Source organism: Rana temporaria, chromosome 5, assembly GCF_905171775.1.
Source record: "Rana temporaria chromosome 5, aRanTem1.1, whole genome shotgun sequence".
NCBI classification, from domain to species: domain Eukaryota; kingdom Metazoa; phylum Chordata; class Amphibia; order Anura; family Ranidae; genus Rana; species Rana temporaria.
Window position 1 is genome coordinate 232,037,616 of NC_053493.1, and position 11,822 is coordinate 232,049,437.

At 42.8% G+C, this 11,822-nt stretch overlaps 1 protein-coding gene across 3 annotated transcripts in view; it reads right to left on the reverse strand.

Annotated features, from left to right (window-relative positions):
• DROSHA (drosha ribonuclease III) overlaps positions 1–11,822 on the reverse strand; it is a 478,288-nt gene that overhangs the window by 264,173 nt on the left and 202,293 nt on the right. The gene's annotated exons all lie outside the window — the stretch shown is intronic.

An 11,822-nucleotide genomic window follows, 5' to 3' on the forward strand; every position in this document is an offset into this window, starting at 1 on the left:
CATGATACACTACACCCTAAGCCCTGATCTTGACCGGACCGTTACGCCGTCATCTCCTATCTGTGTTGGGGGAGGGGAAAATTGAAATTTAGGATCCTCCGCCCTTCTCCGCTATATCACTTTTGTTTATTATGTCTCGGTCATGGTCAAAACCTGTTCAAGGGAAAATTCATATTGTATCGTGTCTTGTGCCCTTTTCACTACGCTTTGTTATTCTTTTTGTTCTGTAAAAACTTATCGTGTCTTGTTTGTAATGCTACATTCTCTGCAAATAAAACTTTTATGGGGAAAAAAAAAAAAGAAAAAAATATGCATATAATGTCCCATGAGCTACTTTGCCACATGTAACACAGCCTATTGAAGTCAACAAAAAAACATGCGCTCCCACTATAAGTGAGTGGGGCCTGAAAGAAAAATTGGTGCCTTTACACAGGAACAATGAGGCTCTGTTTACATTTGTGGGTTTCCAAATGCATGTCAAACTGCACAGAAAATGCAAGCTTCACTATATGTTTTGGAAATGCTGCAAATGTGCATCGGGCTTGTGCCGCTAATACAAGTAAAAAGGCTTTCCAAGTACAGCAAACACACCAACAACTGCGGCAATGCATCATACGCCACTCCAAAAAAGTTCTGGAGCTTCTCTGGGGAAACTGTTGTGTGTAGAGCAGCCCATCCAAGTGTCCCCATGTGTGGCAAGTGAAAACGCTCCAAAAAACCCCAAACAAATGCATGCAGGAATGTGAGTTTTCACTATGTGGAGATGTGAATGAGGCCTGACAACTGATAGTCTCCGTCCACCCCCTCATATGTACTTGTATAAAGATGGCCACACACTATGCAATCTGCTTGTACAATTTCCTTAAGATTTATCAGCGCATGGGAATAGAGCACACACCTGAACAATCCATTCAATTTGTATCCAATCAGGGAGTACTACACAACTGATGGGAGATTGTACAATCAGATTTTATAGGAAGTAGGTGGAAGTTAGTATTGTAATGGGGGAGGTGTGGTCCGAAGTAGTGAACACACTATCACACCCTCTTCTGTGACGCAACAAGAAGGTGGAGGCTTCTGGGAGATGGCCTAACAGGCAGTCAATGCTGATACAAGCTACAGGAAGTGATGGAACCTAAAAATCAGAAAAATACAAAAACACTGAAATATTCTAAATATCCTGTGGACGATGTAGGTGAGAGAAAAGCATGTTGGGGTGGTTGGAGCAGAAATGCCATAGGAAAACACTTCTATTTATCTTATTTTTTAAGTTTTCTTTAGCATACAGAAATTAGATAGCAAATACTACCCGGTGGCAGTAAAATGATATTGAAAAACATTATGGAATGAAAGCTTGCTTATATACACTGCAACAATTAATACACAAACATTGTGCTATAAAATTTTAAATGCTTAGGCCAGAGTTTATTTAGAGGCAGGGTTTATATGTATTGACTGCTCTGGCACATAAAGAGGGTATAGGGTAAGAAAGGAGCAATCACTACACAAACTCCACCTCAAGCACAAAATCCATTATACCAAAATTGTGCATGTTTTAAATAAATGTTGATATATATATGCAAGCATTCATTCTATGAACTTATTTTTTCCCATTGTACTGCTACCTAGATCCTTTTTTTTAATTTACTAATATCCAATTGACTTCCTCTGTCAGGATGGAGGAAGACAAAAACAAGTAATTATCTGTCAATTTTCAGGCTTTATCCACCCCACATAAAGTGTAGGCTTGTCAAATGGGGCAGCTGAAAACATAACACAAAACAAAGTATGTTTTTTTATGAAATTGACTTCCATAAACAAAAAAAAACAAAAAAAAAAGACCTATGATTGTAATGCTATAACACACTACAATTGCATAGAAATGGGTGTTCTTACACTTTAACCACCTCAATACTGGGCACTTAACCTCCCTTCCAAGCCGTTTTTCAGCTTTCGTTGCTGTCACACTTTGAATGACAATTGTGCGGTCATACAACACTGTACCCAAATGAAATTGTTGTGTCCCCCCCCCCCCACAAATAGAGCTTTATTGCAGTGGTATTTGATCACCTCTGTGGTTTTTATATCTTGCACTATAAACAAAAGAGGAGTGGCAAGTTTAAAAAAAAAAAACTATATTTTTTACTTTTTGCTATAATAAATATCCCCATTTAAAACAAAAAAAAAATGATGTTGGTGCGATTTTTATCATGACTGCGATACTGTGGCGGACATATCGGACACTTGACACTATTTTGGGACCATTCACATTTATACAGCAATCCGTGCTATAAAAATGTATTGATTACTGTGTAAACGTGACTGGCAGGGACGGGGTTAACACTAGGGGTTAAATGTGTGTCCTAAGTAGTGATTCTAACTGTAGGGGGAGGGGACTCACAAGGGGAGGAGACTGATCAGTGTTTCTGTGTATTGGGAACACACATCGGTCTCCTCCCCTCTGACAGGACATGGATCTGTGTGTTTACTTGGCTGTGTCACCGGCAATTGCGGGTGCCAGACGGACATCGTGGCCGCCGGGCACGCACACCTTCACCAGAGTGACGAGGCGGGGGGCGACGACGGCCATATGACATATGACAGCTGGCGGGCAGCGAGCAGTTAAAGTCTGTCCCTCTTACCCCGCTACAAAGCCACTCCCCTTCAAAATCATGTCCATTTTGTCAGTATCAGCAGAAAGCCCCTTATGATCATAATGTGAGGGGGAAAAAAAATCTCTTTTAGCCACTGGCATCAAGAACCAAAAAGTAATATTCAGCCCCTGATAAAAATCCAATGGAAAACAAAATGCTAGAAAGTGGGAAATGAACAAAGATGGTGCTGTGGAATACAGTATTCATCTTATAAGAGGTTAAGAATTTGTGTTAGGGTTACATAATTGCACTTTTCATTAAGTGTTTAATGTTTCATTGGCCTAAACGATAGGTTTGGTTTAAGCACGGAAACAAAGAACAAAATAAGAGTACTAGCTTCAAACTAGGAATATACTAGTCTTTGTAGTAGTGTTTCTTAGCCTTTCACTGTGACGACTGTGACATTCTATGACATTACTGCAGAATCCTTTACAAAGCTAGTGATATTTTAAGGTTTATTGCATTAGATGCTGTTTTAACACTGTGACCACAAGAAAATTTCAAAGGCTAAAATATTACCTTACTTGAGTGATCCTTTTAATTCTAAGGAATTAAATTATAATATAAGTATAGAAACATGGGTCAATATTGCAAATACTTGTGTAACAGCTCTACAAGATTAATGCTGCACCAGTTAAGTACAGGAAAAAAATTCCATTATAAATTTCAAACAAACGCTTTGATGCAAGACACAGAGTCAAGAATGACTAACAAGGCCAATTAAAATGTCCTAATAAGAATTCAAAAGTCTTTTGAAACTGCATAAGGAAAACGAGTTACATGTAATTTATAATGATTATCAAACAAAGAATACATATCAACTTATGAGTTTTTTTTTAATCTCTCTATTGTAAATTTTGACTTTGACCCCGTCCACATGGTCACTGTCAGACATCCACATTACTGCAGCCGCAAAGCTATACCGTAGAGGTATCCTGACAGCCACCCGACTGTACAGCATCAACTGCTCTGCATCTACATTTTGAATAACCTACCATATCAAGTCAAGTTGACACCTAACCTTCAAAGCATTGGAGGTGGCCTGAATACATAATTCTTCAGGAATGCTTAGCCTAAATATTCAACTTTACTGCACCTTTAACTTAACCTGCCAACATTAATATGAACTAAATCTGGCAATCACTACATAATTACTGTTCTGCAAGACGTTAACAATACACTATTGTGGCCCTGTCATATCAACCACCAATATCTGTCTTTCAACGCACATAAATTTTTGCATGTCCAGAAGATTTCATGTGAATATCTAAATTTAACTTAAGCTGGTAAATAAAACAAAAAAAACCCTCAAATGCTGATCAGACAGAAAAACAGCATAATGGAAAAAACACCTGCAAGAAAAAACAAAGACAAACATCTGCAACAACAAACTACTAAAACACATGGCACACTTAAATAGTATGGTTATTGATGACCTATTTAACTATAAGCCTCTTTCTATAGTGAACTAAACCATACTTATAATAGTAGTGAAAATGTTCTTGGTGCAAACAAGCGAGGTCCAAGACAGTATACAAATATGTTATTAGCCACCTACAGCATATTCCAGCATTCTGTAAGACAAGGGTCCGACATTGAGCCAAGTCATTTAATATGATTACATTGTTATCTCTGAAGTTACACAGAGAGGGAAGGCTGTGATGAGGAGGGGGGAGAGTCGCCGCTTACCTCCATTTCAGGCACCTCTTCTGAGGAGGGAACCGCGTAGGCCGAAGCCGGGGCCTCAATATGCAGCCGTGCCGCTGGAGCCGTGGCAGCCACATATGAACGAATGCCGTTTTTTCCACAAAACGGTCCATGGTGTGACCATGGATGTCCCGGAAAGCAGCTACTCCTTACGGTACCAGAACCGGAAGTTGACCTACTATCTTTTAGAGCATTGCCGATTTATGTTTTTAACTCTACCACAGAAACTATTCAATCGGAAGTTGTGTTTAGATGGGCAAGAAACCTAGATTTGGAAAATTGTTGTTATACAGACTCAAGAATGACTGGGTTTTCCCAATTTGCGGCACTATTTATCAGCATGATTTGCACAGTGCACGCTACACCTACATATACAGGGCCTTGAAAAAGTATTCATAACCCTTACAATTTTTAACATTTTGTCATGTTACAACCAAAAACATACATGTGTTTAATTGGGATGTTATGTGATAGACCAACACAAAGTGGAAGGAAAATGATAAATGGTTTTCAAGATTTTTTTACAAATAAATACATGACAAGTGCATTTGTATTCAGCCCACTTTACTCTGATACCCCTATCTAAAAGCTAGTGGAACCAATTGCCTTCAGAAGCCACCTAATTAGTAAAAAGAGTACACCTGGGTGTAATTTAATATCAGCATAAATACAGCTGTTCTGTGAAGCCCTTGGAGGTTTGTTAGATAACCTTTGTGAACAAACAGCATCATAAAGCACAAGGAACACAACAGAAGGTCAGGGATTAAGTTGTGGAGAAGTTTAAAGCGGGCTTAGCTTATAAAAAAAAAATATCCCAAGCTTTGAACATCTCATAGAGCACTGTTCAATTTATCATCTGAAAATGGAAAGAGTATGGCAACTGCAAAACTACCAAAACATGTCTGTCCACCTAAACTGACAGGTCAGGCAAAACAAGCATTAAATCAGAGGAGTGGCCAAGAGGACCATTAGTGGTGCACTCAACAAATCTGGCCCTTATGGAAGAGTGGCAAGAATAAAGCCATTGTTTAAGGAAAGCCATAAGAAGTCCTATTTGCAGTCTGCAAGAAGCCATGTGGGGGACACAGCAAACGTAGAAGAAGGTGCTCTTCTCAGATGAGACCAAAATTTCACTTTTTGGTCTAAAAGCAAAATGCTACATGTGGCGGAAAACTAACACTGCACATAACCCTGAACATACCATCCCCACAGTGAAACATGGTGGTGGCAACATGTTGTGGGATGCTTTTCTTTAGTAAGGACAGGGAAGCTGGTCAGAGTTGATGGGAAGATAGATGGGGCCAAATACAGCGCAATCTTAGAAGAAAACCTGTTAGAGTCTGCAAAAGACTTGAGACTTGGGAGGAGGTTCACCTTCCAGCAGAACAACAACCCTAAAGCCAGAGCTACAATGGAATGGTTTGGATCAAAGCATATTCATGTGTTAGAATGGCCCAGTCAAAGTTCAGACCTAAATCCAATTGAGAATCGGTGGCAAGACTTGAAAATTGAAGTTTGAGCTTGAGGTTGAGCTTTTTTGCAAAGAAGAATGGGCAACAACTTCACTCTCTAGATGTGCAAAGCTGGTAGAGACATACCAAAAAAGACTTGAAGCTGCAATTGCAGCAAAAGCTGGTTCTACAAAGTATTGACTGGGGCTTAATTCAAATCCATGCAATACTTTACAGATATTTATTTGGAGAAAAAAATGAAAACCATTTATAATTTTCCTTCAACTTCACAATAATGTGCTACTTTGTGTTGATCTATCACATAAAATCCCAATAAAATACATTTACATTTTTGATTGTAATATGACAAAATGTGGAAAAATGTAAGGCATAGGAATACTTGTTTTAAGGTACTGTATACTATATCTCCAATTCAAAACACTCTCAATAGCCAATACTTGGGGGGGCGTGGCGTCCGAGCTCTAACATGGACGTGTAGTGAGAGAGCTCCGATCAGCCGCCGGAGAGAAACGACCATCAAGCACGGCCACCGACTGCACTGCGGCACATCCTGGCGTCCAGCAACTCTCTGGATCCCGCCGAATCCGCGGAGATGACCCGCCAGAGGAAACACCCAAAATCCCCGAAGAAAGTCACGGATTTCTTCGTGGCGCGCGGACCTCCACAAAATGGCGCCGGCACAGGGGGAGCAACGCAAGAGCCGCGAGTAACACCCGCGCCTGTCTCGCACACCGGACATTCGATCACTCCGCGTGTGTCTCCCCCCCGCAGCGACACGTCCTCTGGGGACTCCAGTCCATCTACTAGAAGCCCAGTCAAGCAGAAGCTGCGGACGGCTTCGCCTGACAGGACGCCTGGGGACCCAGACATGGAGGTAAGCAGGCCTCACTCCTCGGAAGAGCCACAGCTGCTCAATCCTCCTGACCCCATAGCAGCTTTCCCTACGTCAGACAGGCCTGTGTCTGACACCATGTTAAAAGAGATGCTGATGTCCCTTAAAGCTTCTCTATACACAGACATGACTGCGGGCATCAACCACTGCCAGAGGGAGATGCAGGCCCTAGGGAGCAGGGTGGATCAAGTGGAACACTGCGTGAGCAATATTACAGCATCCTTCAATACAATGGTGGATGCACATAGCAACCATAGCGAAGAAATTGCCTGGCTTAAGACCAAAGTCGCAGATTTGGAGGACCGTTCCAGGAGGAACAACATTAAGATAAGGGGTATACACGAAACGATCCCCGCCACACAGCTCCTGTCCTATGCGCAGGCATTCTTCTCCACCTTGCTGCCATCCCTATCGCCACAGGAGCTTATCGTGGATCGCATCCATCGCATCCCTAAGCCCTCATTCCTACCAGACTCTACTCCCAGGGATGTGCTGCTAAGGGTGCACTTTTATCATATTAAAGAGCAGATTATGGTGGCATCACGCAGAGCAGACAAACTCCCACCCTATGCCGATCTTCAGTTACTCCCTGATCTGTCCAGGCACACCCTGCAACAGCGTCGCAACCTGGCAACCATAACTAAGGCGCTGAGGAACCATAATATCCTTCACAAGTGGAAGTACCCTGCTAAGCTGTCGGCCACTCACAATGGCACTTCAGTCCTGATTTCCACACTGGATGAAGGCCTAGCAGTGCTGCGACAGTGGGGTATATTACCGAACCAAGCTCCACCGGCCGCTCAAGCTCAAGCACTTAGCCCTATACAGGATGGATGGCAGCTGGTCACAAGGAAGCGCACCTCCAAACCCAAACAGGGTGGCACTGTGTGATTATCCACAATACGGATCACATTACTCTCTCCGGTCACAGGGGTTTCATGTGTTAATCCCTGCTTCTTTCCCCTCCAAGACTTATGCAGCAGTTCCGTCTGCACATGGATCGGTTTATAGATCTCTTTCTTAATATGCCTTTTGTTTATGCACATTTAGTTATGTTTTTTACATGCCACTTTCATTTTGTTTTTTCTACGTTCAACACTAAGAGACCAGTACTGAACTTTCGCTTCAACTTAGCAGCATCCGGAATTGAATTTCTCCCCCGGACCAGCACCCAGGGTCACAGTGAGTACGCACACCACATACTACAGCAGATAATCTACACTCTACCTAATGCCGGTTAACTGTTTATCCATCAACGCAAGGGGGTTGAACCACCCTGCCAAAAGACTCTCCATGTGGGCTGAGGCGGGGAAGCACAAGGCGGATATCCTGTGCGTCCAAGAAACCCACTTTCAGGAAACCAAAGCCCCCAAATGTTCTCACAAGGACTATCCGCATGTCTTCTTGGCGTGTACACCCGGTCAAAAAAAGGGAGGAGTGCTAATTGCTCTCAGGAATACGCTTTCCTTCCACCTAAAGGAAGAAATCCCTGACCCCAACGGCAGATACATAATTCTAAAAGGGGACATTAATGCAAATCCGTACACACTGGTGACTCTGTATGCCCCCAACTCGCACCAGCTACGTTTTCTCAACAGACTGTTGAAAAAAATTAAATCTCAACTATATGGGAACCTGGTGATGTGCGGAGATTTCAATCTCATTGTTGACCCTAAGCTGGATACGTCCGCGCAGAAACACAATGGACCTAAGTACCTCAGCAGAACACTTCACAACGAAGAACTATTTGATGCATGGAGGTGCATACATGCAAACTCAAGAGACTATACCTTCTTCTCTGGTAGACATTGCTCATACTCCCGCATTGACTTGTTCCTGGTGGACAAATGGTTGCTACAAAAGATCTCAGCGGCCAAGATTCATGATATCACATGGTCCGACCACGCTGCTATAACTATGACCATTGCGGAACAGGCTGCCTCCTCCTCTCCCCCCATATGGCGTAATAATGTCAGACTCTTGCAAGAACCACAAATCTCCTCGAAGATCGCCCAACACATCTCCGAATTTTTCCTAATCAATGAGAATTCGGTAGAGGACCCCTATACTCTCTGGAATGCCCATAAGGCGTACCTGAGGGGCATACTGATCCAGATCAGTGCTAGGGAAAAGAAGCGACGCACACACAAAATTGACACTATTCTCACTGACATACACAGTTTAGAAACGCAAAACAAACAGAAACCCAATCACACCCTTTCTAAAAAAATCTCGCAACTGAGAGAGTCGCTAAGGGAGTTGCTAACCCAACAATATGACTATCACCTCAGGCGCTTCAAATTGAATTCATATGCCAATGCGAACAGAGCGGGTAAATACCTGGCCAATAGATTGAAAGCGGCACGCACTAAGGCGAGAATTGAGTACTTAATTCACCCCACGCTTAAACATAAAATTACAAACCCACAAAATATCGCTGACCAATTCGCCGCTTACTATGGAGGTCTATACAACCTAAAAGATGATCCCTCCACCCCTCAGCCTACTTCGGCACATATTTCGGAATTCCTACAAAAAATACATTTACCCTCTCTTTCGGAAGAACAACTTTTCTCTTTAAACTCACACTTCACCACAGCCGAGATAGAAATTGGGATAACCACACTTCCTAACGGCAAGTCCCCGGGACCCGATGGATTCTCCAACGAGTTCTATAAAGTTTTTAGCCCTCTCCTTGCACCACATCTGCAAAAAGTATTCGCAAAAGCGGCAGCTACGGCCTCGTTCCCCCCTGACATGTTGCAGGCCTTTATAGTAACTCTCCCTAAGCCGGGTAAGGAACCAAATACTCCCTCCAACTTTCGGCCAATCTCGCTCCTAAATACGGACATCAAAATTTATGCCAAGGTGCTGGCCAAACGACTTGCAGAGTTCACTCCATCCCTCATCAAACGCGACCAGATGGGCTTTGTGAGGGGAAGGCAGACCTCAGACGCAACCAGGAGGGTCATAAATGTCATACACCATGCGGAAAGTACCCGAACGCCTTCTCTGCTGCTTTCTATAGATGCGGAGAAGGCATTCGATAGGGTTCATTGGAACTACATGCAAATGACTTTGACTAAATTTGGGTTTAAGGGAATTATCAAGGATGCAATACTGGCCTTGTACTCATGCCCCTCAGCGAGGGTGTACACCTCCAATATGCTATCGGTTCCCTTTCAAATAACTAATGGGACACGACAGGGGTGCCCACTCTCTCCGACTGTCTTCAATCTCATGATTGAACCCCTGGCGGAATCCATTAGAACGCATTCCAACATAGCTGGGTTCCAAATTGGTTCTACTCCCCACGTCATAAACTTATTTGCTGATGATGTAATTTTGATGCTGACAAATCCGCTCAAGTCTCTACCTGTGGTACATGACACGCTAATGTCTTTTGGCAGGATTTCCTACTACAAGGTTAATTTCACAAAATCCTTCATTCTTAGCCTGGGCATGCCGACATCAGACCGCCTCCAACTGCAACACCTACTTCCCTATGTCTGGAATGATAACCATATAACTTACTTGGGCATCCAAGTGACCAATAGCATTGTGACTCTAGCCGAAACTAATATGAGACCTCTCCTACACAAACTTACCACACAAACGAACAATCTGTCCAAAAAGGAAATGTCATGGATGGGCAGATTAGCAGCGTTTAAGATGCTTATATTACCACAAATTTTATACATGTTCAGGGCACTCCCTATAGCCATCTCCCCTCAATACATCAAAGCACTCTCTACTATCCAATGGAAATTCTTATGGGGAGCTATGGTCTGCCTCCACCGACGCACCACTTTGGGTAGATATAGAGAAATCCCTAGCCCCTACACGCAACCTACTGTCAGTTCTCCTAGGCGACACATGGATACCATGGGATGTATCTAACATGCCCCCAACAATTGCCACGTCTTTGCAGGCTTGGAGATTCCTCCTAACTAACGACCTACCTGACAGCAGGGACATAGTACACGAATACCCCCTTAGTTGGATAGAAGCCCATATACCAATGCTTTCCCTGAAAGCTTTTATTGCCCATGGGATACATTCAGTGCAAGACCTGTTAGACGAGAAGGGACCTAAATCGGTTGACCGCATAATGCGGGAATTTAACCTACCAACCCACCAGTTCTTTACCTGTATAAGAGTAGTACATTTTCTAGGGAAACACCCCCTCCAGACAACTCGCCTACCAACAGCAATATGGCGACATTTGATAGGAGGACAAACACACACTAAAAGCATAGCCACCTATTACAATTTACTACAACTCAAAAAGGTTTTTCACAAATCACCAAAGCACGTTCGTTGGGAAACGGAATTAGGTTCAACACTCACGGAAGCCCAGTGGAAGTTTGCATTCCGCTCTGTCCAAACCGCGTCTCATTGCACTGGTCATTGGGAATTAATGATCAGACTTATTAACCGTTGGCAGTACACCCCATGCAGACTTGCCCTTATGTTCCCTTCTGTCTCACCTCTCTGCTGGAGGAACTGTGGGCATAAAGGCCACCTTCTCCACATGCTGTGGGACTGCCCTAGCGTAACAAGTTTTTGGAATCAAACCTTTAAACTTATATCATCACTCACAGGTCTACTCATTTCCCCCAATCCAACCCTAGCTATTCTCCATGTGGGGATGGAAAACATCCCGCAAACCATGAGACAGGTAGTATCTCACATCCTATTAGCGGCTAGATCCCTAATACTCCACAACTGGAAATACGCCACAACACTTAATATCGCTGACCTGACTAGGAAAGTTCAACAAAACTATACATTTGAACGGCTACTAGCGTCCAATGCATTAAACTGCAGCTCGTTTGATAAGAGATGGGAAATTTGGACCAGTAGGTATAACATTGGATAATTACCTGTATGCTCTGGATAATGCTTCTTCTCCCTCCATTGTTTCAATGTGTTAACTGATCTCTCTTCATGTTACTATTTGTGGCATCGTTATTGTTCTTTTCTTTATGATTTTTGTATATGATAAAATTTAATAAAAATCTTATAATGAAAAAAAAAAAAAAATAGCCAATACTTACCTGGGTTACTATGGTTGGTTCACCCTAGAGATGTAGC